Below are 17,621 nucleotides of genomic sequence, written 5' to 3'. Positions count from 1 at the left end.
ACTGTTATTCTACTGTTAGCTGGGGAGGGAAGGGGGTGATGTATAAAGATCCATGCTTGCCTGATTGTTTGCCCGCTGCCAGTCGCCATCTTCAGATAGTCGGGGTTTCCTCCATTGTTAGGTTTAACAAAGACTCTAAATGTCCTTAGGGGTTATTGTGAGTATGAATGGTTGTGCCCTGCCATTGGCTGGCAGATATTCTAGGGTCTATCCTACCTCTTGTCCAGAGTCATTTGGGATAGGCTCTAGCCCGCATCCTAATTAAGTAATAAAAATGGATAGTAGGATGCTTTTAATTAAAGCATTTGTCATGCAGATCTTGCATTACTCTACATTCCATTAATTTTATATTGTACAAGTCTATCTAGTAGAGTTTTCCAGGGATGATACTACACAATGGTTCCTACACTGTTAAGACGCTAACTCATGTTTTACGTTGTACGTTTGGGTCGGTAATGGTCCAATAAAAGCATGTTTGTGACCGCAAAGGAGCCTATTTATGATTCATCAAACAAATTGAAGAAGAAGGCTCACCAGCTGTCTATGGCCTCTATGTTAATACTAAAACTAAACTGGCACCCCTCTATAATAATTTATCATCGCATCTGTGTGAAAAATAAAAAACAGAGATGTTGGTGCATTGAAAGGCAGAGCAGCATAAACCATTCATGTGCAGTGGCTTTTTTGTAATATTTGCAGATCCTTCTTTCTCTGTATTCATTTTTTTTTACTTTGGAAACCAGCTGAAGATAACTATGTTACTTTTCCAGCCTTACCGTGGCCTTCCTACCTGATCGCACCCTCCCTCCCCCACACCTTTGAGAACCTCTGGTTTAGCGTGGGTGTATCTTTTTTACATGAATGTGCACTTATCTGTCGTTGAATTCTTGAAGTGAAGTCAACCTATAAACATTTTTTTTCAATAATATGTTCTATGCAGACCCAGTAGTTAAAACAATACATTCTGAATAATATTGTGTTTGTGGGATATAATTTAAGAAGCAGAAACCACCCATTTTTTGCCATCTCAAGGAGGCAGCCATTTAGTCACTTCTGTCGACTGAAAATGACATCGAAGTGGCTCAGGGCTCTAGTAACAACCAATCACAGCCCATCTGTTTTCTGAAGCTGAGCCATGATTGGTTGTTGGTAACGACCAATCACAGCTCACCTGCTTTCTGAAGCTGAGCCATGATTGGTCATTATCTGAGCCCTGAGCATCTGTGATGTCATTTTCAGTCAACAGAAGTGTCAAAATGGCCGCCACCCGAGATGGCTAAAAATGGGTGGACTTTGCTACTTAACTCATATTCCACAATGCAATATTAATCAGAACGCCTTGTTTCAACTAGTGGGCCTACATAGAACATATTGTCGAAAACAAAGGTCGGGCACTCATTGTAACACGCGGACACTATTATCTTTAAGACAAATAAGCCTCATAGACTGTTTTCATGCACTTACAGGCTTGGTTCCATTTAAAGAATGATGGTTTCAATGTAAACAAACAGTAGTTTCACACTGCAATGTCTTTTAAAAATGTTGTTTCCACCAAGCAGAGTGGGGTCTGTTTGGTAGAATTTCTCTGTCCAACATTTCCATTTTGAAGTGTTCTAAAAATCACACTCCTTAACTGTATCAAGGAATTAAGCACGGTGTGCTTTACCTAGCAGTTTCAAATGTTAAAAGTGTGTGAATTGTTATCCACAGTAGCTCAGTCTGCTCTCCCCAACACAGCTGTGCCCCCATGAACAAACAGGGTCACAGCTTACCTCGCCTTGTGACCAATAGGGGTCACAGGGGAGAGGTTAAAAGATCAAGTCCACTTCCAGAGAAACCGATGTGTTGGGGATGGCGTGATTAATGCAGTTATAGGATTATGGCGCAAATGATCAAGCTGCTGTGCTGCTCTAAAAACAGTACATGGCAGTTTTTCAATATTTTCTTTCAATTCAGAGGTCCACATTTGAACTTTATTGTCATTCTACCAGATACAGTTTGTAGGGCTCTATATTTGTAGACACCGCGGGCGCACTCGAGCATAAAAACGGGCAGATCTTGATTTTAGTGCCAGTGTAAGCCTCATTTAATGTGTTTGGGAATTTGGCAGATGGCTCTGCGCCATGCTGGGCGTTCTGGCAGACTGAGGGTGTTTCCTTTGACATACCACTGGTGCACCTAACAATATGGTGGCTGAAAATAGACGAAACTTTATGCCTGCTGTAACCATGTCTACTATTGGCACAGGCAGTGTAAGGTAATTTTGGTGAATTTGATCGAGGCACAGGCAGAGAGATTCTGAGCTCCACGGATGTGTGATTGATGTCATTGTATTTCATTCACAAATATGACAAAAGCATGCATTGAACAGTTTGAATCATTGTAGAAATCAATTCATTGAATGTGTTATTTTTATTATGATACATTTTTAAATTCACCCCAGTGGCCGTGACAGAGCTGTGGGTGGACAGGGGTGCAAACCTCCCGTTTAACTGTGCCAAGCGGCATGTCTGAAAAAATACCAACAGTTGGTGTATCCTGCATTTCACACCAGACTTGCACTGGGCATAAATATAAAACTCATAGACTTAAATACAAGTTGTTTTATTTCTCACCTCAGTAATGATTGCAGGCAAACGGAATATCCTTTATCATTTACAGTTTGTTTGGGTGTTTCACTATATGGAATCTAAAGTGTTTGAGCAACAGCTGAGAAAATTGGTGTCAAAAAGGACACTTTGAATGACAATTGCTTGTGAGAACATCCCGGTGTAAACATTATTTTCGTAGACCAGGTGCAACAGGGTTCAAATACTCACATACACAAGGAAATTAGTGTTGAAGAAGAGGGTCATACAAGTGTGAACTTTCACTCTCTGTGAAATGTGTTTATTTATTACTTTTAGGGACAGTTCTTTATTTCTTGGCATAATAATGGCATAATGGAGTCTGGAAATGCAAACAATTGAAGAACAGAGAGGAAAAGAAGAATATTTAACTACAATTTCACACACAAATAGGCTATGTGCAATTGCCAAGAGCTGGCAAATATGTTATTCATGCTAATTTGAAAGCAAAATCTTGTTAAAGGAGTCAGCTGTTTCAAAGCTATTGACTATTTGAAGCTATTTGAAGTGCATGACGTGTTATTGAAATTGGTGTCTTTGCATGACACCACAGCTTTCTAACGTTGTCAATTTCAATGACATCCCTGATCTAAATGTGTCTGTGAGATTTTCTATTCTGAGCCACATCATGGCGAAATGAATTACACCTGTACTTGGAAAAATGTTCTATGAAAAATTCTTGAAAAACTCTTACTGCACTGGGGTAACAGACAATAATAATGAGATAATTTATAATCTCATTTTTCTGCAAACGTATTCTTATGATAGGAGTCATTGAATGAGAATCTCAGACATCTTTGGTGAGAGCATTTATCTCACTTTACATAAAAGTGGAGCAGTGACTGACTGTTGATGCCCTCAGGGCGGATGATAATGTATAGGTAATAATGAGGTTAGTTTATGAAAAATGCATTGAGGTTAAGTAAAGTGGGATCAGACACATCAGTTGTAACTGTCACCTCTGGCTGAACAAATACTGCAGCTGAGCAAACGCACACACGCACGCACACACTTCTGTTCTCCTGTACCTCTTGCCTTTCTGCCACCTCCTGACTTCCAGTCTCTGAGAATCCGTTATTTCCCCTGTCCCTCTAACCCAAACACACACTCGCTAATCTCCTTGCCTCACTGATGATCACTTGGTGTGACTTCTCACCCAAAAAAAGGAGGCTGCACACCACCTGTCCTCTACCCCCGCTGCCAACGGGCTACTCGGTCAATCTATATTCCTTACAAGCCCCCTATTGGGCATCCAGAATGCTACTCACATAGGGGCATGTGCTTAAATCAGAAATTACATGCTGCTGTAAAGCAGATTCTCCCATCGATTTAAGTGTGTCACTTACACACCTTCCTGAAATGTATGCAATCTGGGAGTGACCTAGAAACCAGGGCGTTTCCTGTTAAATTTTGCGTTGCGCTATTCTCCCAGAGACTTAAAGTGAAAGTCAACCCAAACATCTTTTTTTAAGAATATGTTCTATGCAGGCCCACTAGTTGAAACACAGCATTCTGATTAATATTGTGTTTATGGAATATGAGTTAAGCAACAAAATCCACCCGTTTTTAGCCATCTCTGGCGGCGGCCATTTTGTCACTTCTGTTGACTGCAAATGACATCACAAACGCTTAGGGCTCAGATAACGACCAATCATAGGTCAGCTTCAGAAAACAGGTGAGTCGTGAGATGGCTCAAAAAGGGTGGATTTTGCTGCTAAACTCATATTTCTTATCAATAAAATATTAATAAATATTGCCTTGTTTCAACTAGTGGGCCTGCATAGAACATATTCTTGAAAAAAATATGTTTGAATTGATTTTTGCCTTTAAGTATCTTTTCTATACCACACACAGAAGGTTGTACTAAGGTCTGACGCTTTTCGAAGGTGAAACATCATATTGCACGTTTTGATTCAACTGACTGCTTCTGTGCTCCATTGGTGACAGCCGCGTGACAGAGCAGCTATTGACTACTGGCGGCACTCCGCTCACAACAACTGCAGTCATTGTAATCGTAGCGACAGTGAGTTAGATTCTGAATCATTTTTAGAAATTTGACATATGCTAGTTGTGAAAGCCATAGAAGTGACGCATTCGTAGGCAGTGCCAAAACAATGGCCAGCTCACGCGCTTTTCTACTAATGGAATAGTTCCAAATATATATTCAGTCATGAGCACAGTCCTCTGCTTAAGTTACTTTTATTGTATTTAAATACAGAATGCTCCTTCAAAGTAGCCTGTTAGATGATCCACGCATGTCACCGAGTACAATCAGTATAACTTCCGGATCTACTCTGCAAGTTCATTTCACATTTCAAGTGTGACATACTTTCCACATGGATTTCTTTGGGAATTCCACAATCCAGAAATTAGGGCCACCCTCAGATTTAACCGAATCACATGGTGGGTGTGTCAGAAGACTATAGGGGAAACTGACGCACCTTGAAAGTGCGCTAGAAAGGTGCGTAAGAAAGTGACTTGAGCGCGAACGGGAGAATATTCCCCTTGTATGACAATCTGTGAAAAGTGTTAACTAGGTTGTGACAAATCAGGGCATCTGATCCTTTGTAATGCAAAGTGAGCATATGTTGTATGGCAGGTAATACAGTACATATCCTTTTTTTTTTTTTTTTACTTTTGCATGTAAATGTTGGTGTGACATTTGTCAAGGATTACTCTCGTAGCTCCAGTCATGAGATTGTTCTTAGTCTTGCCAGCCTAAAGGAATGGTGTGACTTTGAAGTGAGCGTGTACACAATTTCAGAAGCATTTCTGGAAATACTAAAAGAAAATCTATGAAGAAATACATGACTGATAAGTTTCAGTTTTTCATCAATCATACAGAAGATTTGAATGGAATAATCCTTAATCCCACTCATGCCTGGCCACATTTTTTTTTTTTTACACCAAGTCACCTTCACAGTATAAAAAAAATATGGCAGCATCCCACAGACCAAAAATCCCTTGTTGTAAACTTTCAAAGAATTTTTACACCCACAAACTGTGTCTGCAATGTGTAGCTTTGCTATGACAAATAAGCACAAATGGTCAGGGGTAGGAGGTTTTACAATAGCAGACATCCTTTGCTCTGTGAACCAGACAGAGAGAGTGTGTGGCCCTTTTAAAACTAAGGCGACAGATGACCCAGGAAGTGGGAGGGCATCCTGTGTGACTCATTGTCAAAGGGACATTGGCCAAGGTGTTTCTCAATGGTCACGCTGGAGAAAAACTGCTTTACCGCTTGAGAAACTTTGTGCTTTCAGTCTGGTGAGTTGCATGAGAAACAAAGTACCTGAGTATTATGAAAAAGCGTCATTAATAGATTTAATCACTTTCGTTGCAAGTAACAATCTCTCAACTGACTATATTAGCAGGCAAGGTGCTACTTGCAATTTGAGTTCACTTCCAGTCTTGAGCTAAAAATGATTTCACCCAAAATGGAGTTGCCCTTATTGTGATAAATTATTCAGTTTAACTCTTATCCCACACAACATTAATCAGAGTACCAGTGACTAGTGCTGGCACATACAATGTATTCTCGCTTTAAAACATGGGTGGTTCAGTTCCACTTTAACGCCTGTTCACCCGGCACTGTTAAGTGTTTTGTGGTTGCTGCTTTTCAATATCTGGTCCCCCCAGATACAGTTACAGGTCAGGTACATTAATTACTCAGCAAAATTCAGGGATGTAATCTGTAAGGCATCAAAAGACCCCTCACCAGAATCGAAACCCGGCTCTGACTCAAGCAGTCATGAGGCACATGCACATAAACATGAATAATGAATGACTGCATAGTGAATAAGTACATCTCCAATCCTGGCACGTCTGCTGAAAAAGCATTGGTTTTATTTGTTGGAAATCAAAATGTATGTTAATTTTCATCCCTTAGTATAGAGTGCTGCAAGGAAAATGGTTTGCATGTCAATGACAAAACCACACTGAGCCTCCACTTAGAAATTCAAATCTGTAGCTTGCATTTCATTTGGTGTCTTCATCTACTCTACCTGGGTTTGTCCATTTGACTGATATCCATTCTTAATGGAAGTGGTTTCATCACTGGGATGGGTGGACATTACACATAAAACCACTCCATGGTATTGACTTCTGACAATCCCAAAAATATGATACAATACTACATTGGACCCCATCAACTATTTACGTATATTTTACTTTAACGTAAGACGGTGATTGTTTTTTATATATATATATATATATATATATATATATATAATTATATATATTATATACATGCATACACATACGTATACATATACATATATACACATATTTATACATATACATACATACATACACATATATATACATATATATATATATATATATATATATATATATATATATATATATACACACACACACAGAGCGAGAGAGAGAGAGTATGTCGCTATTCACGGGCCAACCAGGTCCCTATACCATGCAGGCATCTTCTGTACACAGAGGCTGTATGACCCTAAACCATAACATTTAGGATTTATAAGTTAAAACTACCAGGAAAACTAATAGAAACACTATTGGCTCAAAATAACAATAGATTGCGACTATGTCCAATAAGTTAATGCAGGGCAGAGTAGTGATGTTATTATCTCTATAATTTCCACCATGTAGACCACACGTCTCTCTTGAACGAGGGGACTCACTTTCATTGGTCAGGAAACAAGCCGACTGTGTTCACTCCCATTACGGTGTAAACGCCTACCTGTGTGAGACTATGAAAATGCCAAAAGAAAGAAAACTCCACCCATGCACACCGTTAGATTGCACTTTGCTGTAGACTTGCATTGGGCCCGAGAATAGGGCCCAGTCGCCCGTAAATTTCGATTTAACATTTAGGTGTAAAATTATATCAAAGTTGACAAATATAGTAAATGTGGAAAAAAGGGACTCATAGAAATCATACCAGTTCTTTAAACTTTGTTTGATGCTATTCTCAACATGACCTGCTTTTCAAACAGCATCCCATTGTTGCATACCATTAAGATGGCCTGGATCAAGTCTTACCCCCTTGTGTTTTAAATGAGGTGAACCTCCACATTACTCCACGGGTCGCCGTCTACAATTATTTTCTTTCATTAGTAACAGACACAACTGTAATGCACATGTAATGCATTTACAACGGGTTTATTTGAGTTGTTCAGGCAGATGCTAGTGTATGTTCATACATCATCGCATATTTAAGAGATGTCAAGCTCATGTTGATGGGGTATTTCCTATCTGTCCATTTATGCTGCAGTTGCATTGACAGATAAAGATCACATTTGTATGCACATTTGGATGAGTCGAGAGTCTGATCTAAGGCTATTTAGACCCATGTTTTTCTTCTTTATGTTACCTTGGCACATAGCAGAATTGTGCCTCTAAACAAAAACAAAAGTAAGAGTTTCACTTGAACCATGCAGTGTAAATCTAGCCTAGATCTAAGCTTGCCACAGAGTATCGATATGAAGAGGTCGATGGGAAATTTTATTCATCTTGTGTTGGCTATGATATTCAGAAATGTGAGAAACTGCAACATTATGTGCCCTAAACCTGCATGATTTGGTGTCATTATAATGCCACTCTCCTAATGATATGTGGGAATCTCTTATTGTTTACTGGATGACCCACAGCAAAAGTATTTGCTGAATCATAAAACACACTACTTGAATCCCATTGTATCCAATTACATATTACACAACTTATTCAATGCAGAGGTGAAGAAAACAGAGTTTTGATCTTGGCTTTTCATGACAATGAACACTTAGTTCTCTATGTCTGATTTTGATATGATTGATTGACGTGAGAGAAGACCAAGACACCCCAAGGCTGATCTGAAGTTCAACAAAAATAATAATGACCACATACGGCTTGGTATTATTAACAACACTGAAGGTACTTTTAACTCTATATTTTCCCAACTCGAGAGTCAGGAAAATAATACCTGTCCAAAATGACACAAAAGAACATCACAGTCACAGTCATCATGCCCAAGCAATCGGTGGTGGTATAACGATCATACCAAATGCCACATTAGTCAAACCATTTGCAGAAAAGGCACCAGGGCTGCTGTGTTAAATTTGTTGATGAAAAAAGATTCACATTTTACTGTTACTGTAATTTGTTGACAAACCACCTCATGATACGGACAGGAAAATACAACACTGCATAGCACAAAGAAATAAACTAATAAAAAAGTAGAAATGTGAACAGAGGACCAAAAAAAGTAGACATTTGAACAGAGGACAATCTCCTTAGAAAAACAATGGGCATGATATACTGTAGGATTTACAGTGCAGTCTTTTACACGTCCTACTAGGAAACAAACAAAATAAATTCAAAGAAATTTAAGGTGTAATAAAAATGGCCTGTCAATTGTCATGGTATGACATGTACAATATATAAATCTGGTGAGTGGCATATGATCACACATGAATCTAAAATAAACACATGCAGTGAAACTGCTATTTATTTAAAGAAACACTCTACCGCATTGCAGTCAAATCAGCCACCCTACAATGATTAAGTGCATGCACATTCTGATCTGGGAGATAAAGAATGTTGGGAAATTAAGTGACTTGAAAGCAGAAATAGTGCAATATGAGAAGAGCCTTTCCAAACACTCTACTGGCCTGCTGCCATAGTGCCCACTGTGTGTTAGGTATTTTGTTAATAAGAATGGGATGGCTCTCGCCATTCACTCTAAGCTTTGGCCCACTCATGCAAGTTGCATTATGAACAAATTCATTCTGCTCAAGAACACATATTTGCGTGCTTGGACATATTGTCCGAGCACTACTATTCTAAATTAAATAGACCTTTTACATTTTGGGGGGGCAACACCAAAAAAGCTAGGTTTACATTTATCCCAGAGTATTTGCTATGGAAATTGTAAATTTGACCATGCGCTGACTTATAGACATTACCGGTGGTACCAAATCACTGTTTTTGGAAGCTGATGAGACCCATAAAGATGGACGGAGGTAAATAAGCCAAAAGAAAGGAATGAGGTCATTAAAGTACTGCTGATTTCTGCGATTAGATTTTGGCAGTTGGTCTTGTTTGTAAGGTAACTACAGGCAACACTCACCACATTTGCCAATGATCGATGTCATGGAATTTCACCTAGACCGCGACAACATGGGTTGCAGGTTTCCCAAAGAAAGATCTTTCAAACATTATCATCAATGTAATTGTGTGGAAAACATGAGCTTTGTACATGGGTCTGTTTTGCAGTCTAAGTTAGATACATAGCTTGATGGACAGAGGGCTAGATGTAACTACTGTGGCCATGCAAGTGGCATATAGGTATTTGTAGTCATAATGAATGATGATGAATAAAAGAAAAAAATATATATCTCAGATTTGTACATGGCCAATGTGTTCTTTAAAAAGGTAAGCAAACATGCTCCCCACCTTTCAAACAACACAAGTGATGATGATTAGATTAGGATAGATAGATAGATAGATAGATAGATAGATAGATAGATAGATAGATAGATAGATAGATAGATAGATAGATAGATAGATAGATAGATAGATAGATAGATAGATAGATAGATAGATAGATAGATAGATATTTTCATTTCTGAATGGGGGTTGACTGATAAAAATGAATTTGTACCTTCACAACTTCATCACATACAAGGCCTGCGTGTACATTACAACTTTAAACAAGGCGTGGAGGAAAGGAGATTGAATCAGAGGAGCCAAGAATTCATTTATTTTTCCACATTTGATGCATCAAAAGTCACATGCCACACCTGTACCCCCACAGATCTGTGAGAGTACCTTTCAATTTGCCAGATTACCTGACCCACAGTACCTCTGGTATGTTCTGGAGATATGCAAAGGGACTATAACCCAATAAAAACACTCCCCGTCTCCCAAGTCTTATTAAGCTAATTAACTCATCCACCTCTCCCCAATTCAATTCCATCAAATCTAGTTCCATCGACAATTTCAATCTTAATCATGTCGAAAGGTACTCACTCTCGTGTATGTTTGTGTGTGTGGGTATGTGTACTTTTCTGTGATGTATAATGTTTGTGTTTTTTGTGTACAGTCTGCGGAAACGAATTTCCCCACGGGGACCAATAAATCTAAATCTAAAATAAATGTAAAAATCACTGTAGAAACAGGAGAAAAAGAAAGGACTTAACTCTAAACAATGGCCTGCAAAAAGGCAAATAATAATAACATTATAGCTAGGATTGGCCCCAGCTCACCCCTGACCCCTATGAGAGCTCACCCCTTCTCACACACTCAGTGAAACAAATGGATACACAGGATATTTTTGTAAACGTGCGGTTTTATCCTTTGGCCCTGTGATTTACCTCACAATGGACAATGTCCCTGACATTGACGAACGCGATCAGCATGACTTTGGACTTCGACTGATTTGTCTTCTTCAGCCTAGGCAACGTTGGACTCTTCCTCTGAAGGCCCTGGTATTAGGTCTCAAGGTCATACTCGAATATAGCTAGTTCTGGTCTCATTGGTATCATCACACATTCTACTCATTGCTTGACAACCTGACACAGTGGTTATGCAAAGCATGGGGAAAAAAGCTCAATGGCTGCAGAAAGCTGAGGTCATAGTTATATACTCAAGGGAGATTTCATTGAAGGGGAACAACTCAGAGTTTGTAGTTTGTATCTTTTGTGACAGCTGGAACTTTCCTGGCACACCTCATCTGTCTAAATATTTCTGCTGTGTCCAGGAAAACACAACAGTTTTCAACCACCCGAAAAACAAGAACCTTAATTTAGCTGTTTTACAGTCCTTATTCTAAAACATATTATGGAATACAGCATGACTTAAGAAAAAACATCAAGCATGAGGTAGCTTTAATCTTGTCTGTCTCTTGTTGTACACTGACACATGAGCACACTGGGAGAAGAAAGCAACATTCACCTTCTTAGCAGCACGTGTCTCTCTACAGGAAAAGATGTGGCCTTTCCTTTTCAGGAAGGAACACACATCGTGATAAGAGATGTTTTATGACAGTGTTAGTCAAGGGAATCCACATGCCCTACTTTTAAACAACAATTGTGTTTTAGGGTTATTTACTGAAGATTTGCTGTGTTTTACATAAGATTAACAAATCAATACAACCATCTTCCATTTACTGGACTCAACAGAAAACAAGTTGTGTATGGTATAAAGGGGTAATTTACAAGACACCTTTTTCTTTTTTTTAAACTGAGACTCTTATGACTGTTCGTTTACATCAGAACTGCTTTTTGTGGCTGGAAAATGACATTTGGAAACAAATCTCAAAGCAGTGTTTGACAACAACCATTATGAAGTAGTCTCTGAAGTAGTCAAATACAGGCAGGTACATGCAGGAATGTCAACATTCAAGTAAAGTATCAAACAATTAAACATTTACATAACATATTTTAAATCCATCCATGCAACTATTTTCTATACCAAATATCCTGATCAGATCACAGGCAGCTGGAGCATATCCTGGCTAACTTTTGGTTAAAAAAAAAGGTAGACTAGACCCTGCAGTGAACTCCAGTCAATCTCTGAGTATACAGTATTTCATATAATGTCAATGTTTTATTTCGATGTCTATACCTGCTACTTCAGTATCAATTAACATAGTTTAGTGCAAATAATATAATAGAATATAAACATGATTCAAATTAGAAAAGTCAGAAGATTGGAATGGATCTTAGGCCCAGTTAAAAAAGGGATAATTTTGGGGTGTCTTTATGCTTTTGAAAACTTTCACGTAGACACACAACATGGTAAAAAAGATTCCGCTTAAACCGTGACCTGCAAAAATGCCCATGACACTGTAATTGGCATACTGTGTGTTATTGTTTTGAGTTATGTGAGTAATGCATCTCCACTAACAACAGTGAATGTTTACATCACTGGGGATTTTTTTAAATCAAGTTTATCCTTAGTGGTACACACAAATAACAGTGTTATTGTTATTTCTCTATGTGAAAGATTTGTCCTATAGTGCGCATCAAATGCTATTGCAGATGAGCATTTTTGGGCCAAGATATGGGTGTCAGATCGCTGGTGGTTTAAAAAAAATTGCACATGGAGATAAATTCGCTTGCTGAATTTTTTTTAATTTGTTTTTAGTGAATTACCGTCCAGTGAAAATGAAGTCCTTAAGGGTGGCCTAAGGATGTGGCAACAAGGAACGGTAAAAAGGTTTCCTGAATTTTTCCATCCTCCTCAAACCGCAAACTGTGATCATCTTCCCTATGTGAGCAGATTGGCCTGACCTTTGACCACGCTATGTTTTCAACATCAAGTGAAACAACAATGTCCTCTCTCAACTAAACCAACAGACCACCTCAAAAAACGAAACTCCACCCTTGGCACACATCCCTTGACTCATGACCAGTCATCCGGACCCCTGACTTTTCTTTTAACAACGTAAAGAGGTCCCATGATGAATTAAGAAGAGGCTGGAAAGAGACGGAAGGAAGGATGTTAAAGGCTCCCTGAGCGGCAGCTGACAGAAGCCACATTGTCAGTAGGGTGTGAAATTCCTGCTGGGATGAGACCTCTATCTGGTAAATGGCTTAAAGCACAACAAAACGGAGGAAACGCGTCAGCCTGTCTGCCCACACTTACCCCATGAGCCTTCCTTTGCTGCCCTGGGAGAGCAAGGAGGATTTTACCCTCCCCATTGACCTCTTATGGCGATCAGCAGCAGACCAATAACAAGGCAGCTAAGGGCACCAAACACACACAAACATTGTCTCATGTGTGGCCATAAAAAGTCATAAAAGCTGAGATGTCATGCTAATACAAAACTTCATTAATTACCTCAGAATTTCACTTGAAATTTAAGTTGACGCAATGTTAAGAAACATCATTTGTTGATAAAAGGAACTAGATGATCAAATGCGAATACACAGCTGCCGCCACAATATGGTAATGCAAAATAAAAGCACTCACAATGTAATCTGAATAACGCAATGGATGGATACATCATACAGTATAAAACAATAAAAAATAATAACAACAAAAAAACAATAGAGAAAATGCTTCACCTAGTTCACCCCTAGCTATTAGCAAGAATTGTGACCTTTTTGGACCAGGGTCGCTCTACTCTATATGACCTCGCCTCAAACTCGATGACACATTTCTCCAATTACAGCCCAGTAATTAGTTTAGTACATTACACAGTTCAGAGGTAGGACAATTCTTTGCCTGAAGCTGGTCACCCCCATCTCAGATGGATAGGTGCATGCAAATCTGTTTGTTTCATCAAGTGTGAATTCAATTTGCAATTTTCTTTTTAATCTAGAGCATCTTGGCCCCCAGCACATAGGAGGACACCACAGGGCTCCAAATTTGCCAAAGTTTTAAAGAACAACAGAGGAGGAAAGGGCAAAAGGATAAAAAGGGAAGTCAAAGCTTTCTAATAGCAGTCAAACATGCAATGTGCTTTAGGGTGAGAATTGGGAAGGCGTTGAGAAGTCTGTGAAGTTTGAAATGTTGCTAAGATTTAAATGTAGAAAATGTTTTCGACTAAATAATAAACTACAGTGATATTCAGTGGAGCAGAGACCGCTGGCAAGGTTGAATAATTAGCAGAAGTGGGAATACAAATATCTGTGTTTGTCCATTCATATGTAAGGTTAATAACGAACAACATTAGTAACTTTAAAAAAAACAACAACAACAACAACAACTGCAGCCATAAGAATGTTGCACAAAATAAAGAGCGACCATAAAACACAATAGGAAGAAGAAAAAGAATAAATAAAATATTATTTTCTAAATAAAATATACCCCTTTACAAATAAACCCCGTCACAGTCCTTATGTTAACTGATACAATAACACAGCAAATCAGTAAGACAAATCAGGTGCATTGAGGATGACAAGATGATAAGCATTTCTGACACATGATGTCCTCACATTAGAGCAAATTTTAACATAACTAATACCAATTGACTAATGACAACTAATAAAAGCAATTAAAGTAAGTGTACCTGATTTCTTCATGATAACGTTCTGCCATTCATGCAGATGGCTGTGTTATCAATAACACTTGTTCCGTTCACACAGGAATCACAACATAACATTCACAGTGACGTGAACCTATCATTATGGTGTCTTGCGAGTTTACACAACTTATCAACGGCAGTGTGTTGATAAATACAATGACTACATTACCAAAGCCGTATGGAATTTTGCAACAGAGGTGTTTCAACATGTTCATTGTTTTTGAGTGATTTGCTCAGATATTCCGGCTGCCCCACTTCTGCTTATTTCAACACAGCTTTATTACTATCTTGGTAGCCAGCTCATAAGCAGGACTCTTTGTGTAGTTTCCATAGAGAAGTCAGATACATTTATAGCCAAATAGCCTTCATCTAAAACAATTGTGTGGAAGTGACTTAAAAGGCCAAATAGTAAGTAATTTTGTAGTCACTCATTTGTGCTGTCAAACCACAAATGCACACACACAAACTACTGTACAAACAAATTGACTTACTCGGACTATTGATTTGGATGCTTGTGTATCATGGAATGTGTTTAGGAATCCAAAGGCGCTCTTGACTTTCAACCAATGATGCCTCAGTCAGGTTAGAGAGGGTGTGGGCCAGGAAGTGTCAGTGCGTGCTGATGACAGACGGCCAGTGTTCTCCGCTTCACTGTTAAGGATGAGGCATGCAGTAGCATGACAGACTGTTATCACATGAATGTGAATCAGCCCCAAAAGCAACAGACCACAAATCACAACACTGACGGCAACATGAGCACATTTTCCATTTTAGGGAGACATAAGGGTGATGAGTAAAAGGCTCCCTGGGCCAACTGGTGATGTTCTCTCTGGGATATTTTCTTATCTGCAATTCTGTGACAACAGTGATTACATTTATGAGTGTGCTTACAATAGCTGGGTTAGACCTCCTGAATTGACATTTTGGACAGTTCCATGCTACAATTTTGTGGGATCAAGGAGGAGGCCCTTTATTGACTGCCACAGTGCACAAAGCATGCTCGGATAGGTTAAATGTAGAACAACTTGATTGACCAACACAGAACCCCTCCACAAAGTGCATGGAAGCTGTTATAGTTACAAAGACCTCCAGTATTTTATCCCAGTTTCATTTAGATCTTGTAGTCAGGTGTCCCATTAGTCTAGATTTGTGTCTCATACTGCACCAAATAGCCTGCACACACTTAATAAGTACGCAGAATACTCTATGTCCTATTTCTGTCTTGGCAAGTAACACCCAAAAGACAATCAGCAATTATGGTATAACAGCGGACATTGTCCGTTGTGGTAAACCATTTGAGGCATGGTACAAAAATTGCTTGTTAGCCAGTTCAAATAAAAAGCAAGCATGTAAAATGGTTTAAAATCATCAAAAGGAGATGACTGAGTGGGTATGGGTGTCACTTTTTCTATAATAAATCATATCGTCGCTGTCATGGGAAAAACACTTATCTCCATTTTTTTTTCATTTTCTTATTTTTACATGAATCATGTTTCTGTGTTACAGACATTAATGTGACAATTTTAAAAGTTTCCAAAATTGGAGACACGTTTTTTTCACAGGACAGAGACGATATTTTCCATCAGAGAACAAAGCTCTGTCATATGTTCAGCGAAGAAAATGTATTGAACGATAAGTGGCAGTTATTCATATAGTATTAATAGTCCAAAGATGTAGAAATGAAAAAGAGAATGAAATGACAAGAATTTTATATGATATCAATTCATAATACACCTTAATCAACTTTTGATCGCAGCGTAGTATCCAGTTGTAAATTATAATTCATAAGCTGGTTGACACAACTGATACCATTCCATGACGCAATGTTTATTAAGTAGATGTGATTTTAACTTCCGATTAAAGAATAATATTATTGTTGGGATGTGTCATGATTGCATGGTAGAGGACCCAAATGCAAGGAGGCAGAAAAAGCAGGGCGTACTGAACAAAATATTAACAAAAAACAGCAAAAACAAGGTCCTGAAAAATCCAAAACTCAAAGTAACAAAGAAGCTTTAGGAAACAAAACACAACACTGGGAAACACAAAACAACATGACAACAATCCGATGAGGACTGAACGAAAACTAGGAACTTAAATACAGGCATACTGACGAGACAGTGAGAAACACCTGGATGAGACACACAAGGTAGGAGGGAGCTGATTGACTAACACTAGGGGTGGTGGACACAATAATCAATGAGACTGACAGAAATACTGAGAAAACAAAACTAGAGGAGCCCAAACAGTACAGGATGCACTGAATACATAAATCTTCAAAACTAGTTTTTTTTTCAAAGTAAAAGCTTGTTATTGTCAGGAGTAATAAATAATAAATGCTTAAATAATTTCACAAAGCAAAATTCTGTCAGAAATGACTTGATCATTTTACATCAGCATATACTTTTTTTCAATAACAAGTTGGACTTTTTAGTTTCACAATGGATACAACCTGTGATAAAATGTGTTACAACCCGTTTATTTCTCACATAATGAAGAGGAATGTTTGGGATCTGGCTCATCTCTGGCTAAATGTTCTGATGACAAAGCCCAAGCAGCCCACTGGAACAGGGACAGAAAGTCTTGACACATACCCAATGTAATGTAGTGCAGATGAATCACAGTGATCCTACCATATACCATTACATTTCATATAGACTAAACACTAGGCTAGGTGAGAGAATGACAAAGTGTTTGCTGTGTGTGTGTGCATACGTAGTGTGAATATACCAATGTTTCGATGGCGGGGCGTTCAAGTGCTTGTGTGAATGTGCGACATGTGCATGTGTGGGCCTGCTGGCCTGTCTCACCCGTATGTCCCCCACCCCTCCTCCTGTGATATGTTTGGTGGTGAAAAAGGGCGAGTGAGCAACAGCCTGTTTGTGTGGAAGTCTACATAATGCTGAACAGCTTTGTCCCCACCCCGACTTGAAAAAAAGTCCACTTTGAAATACCAGGTGCTCATTTGGCAAATACAGGCAACTGTGGTGTTTACATTTCAGCAA

General features: G+C 38.7%; 1 long non-coding RNA gene across 1 annotated transcript; it reads left to right on the top strand.

Moving 5' to 3' along the window:
- Positions 1-5,811: 5,811 nt before the first annotated feature.
- LOC147138286 (uncharacterized) lies at positions 5,812-12,942 on the top strand. Its single transcript, XR_015088971.1, has 3 exons — positions 5,812-5,894; positions 12,732-12,795; positions 12,867-12,942. It is a non-coding gene; the product is annotated as an uncharacterized LOC147138286 (long non-coding RNA).
- Positions 12,943-17,621: the final 4,679 nt, after the last annotated feature.

The sequence above is a fragment of the Filicampus tigris genome, chromosome 12 (assembly GCF_054856515.1).
Source record: "Filicampus tigris isolate MCC_2025a chromosome 12, RoL_Ftig_1.0, whole genome shotgun sequence".
Classification (NCBI taxonomy): Eukaryota; Metazoa; Chordata; class Actinopteri; order Syngnathiformes; family Syngnathidae; genus Filicampus; species Filicampus tigris.
Note: the sequence above shows the minus strand (reverse complement) of the source record. Positions and strands in the feature narration are given on the sequence as shown.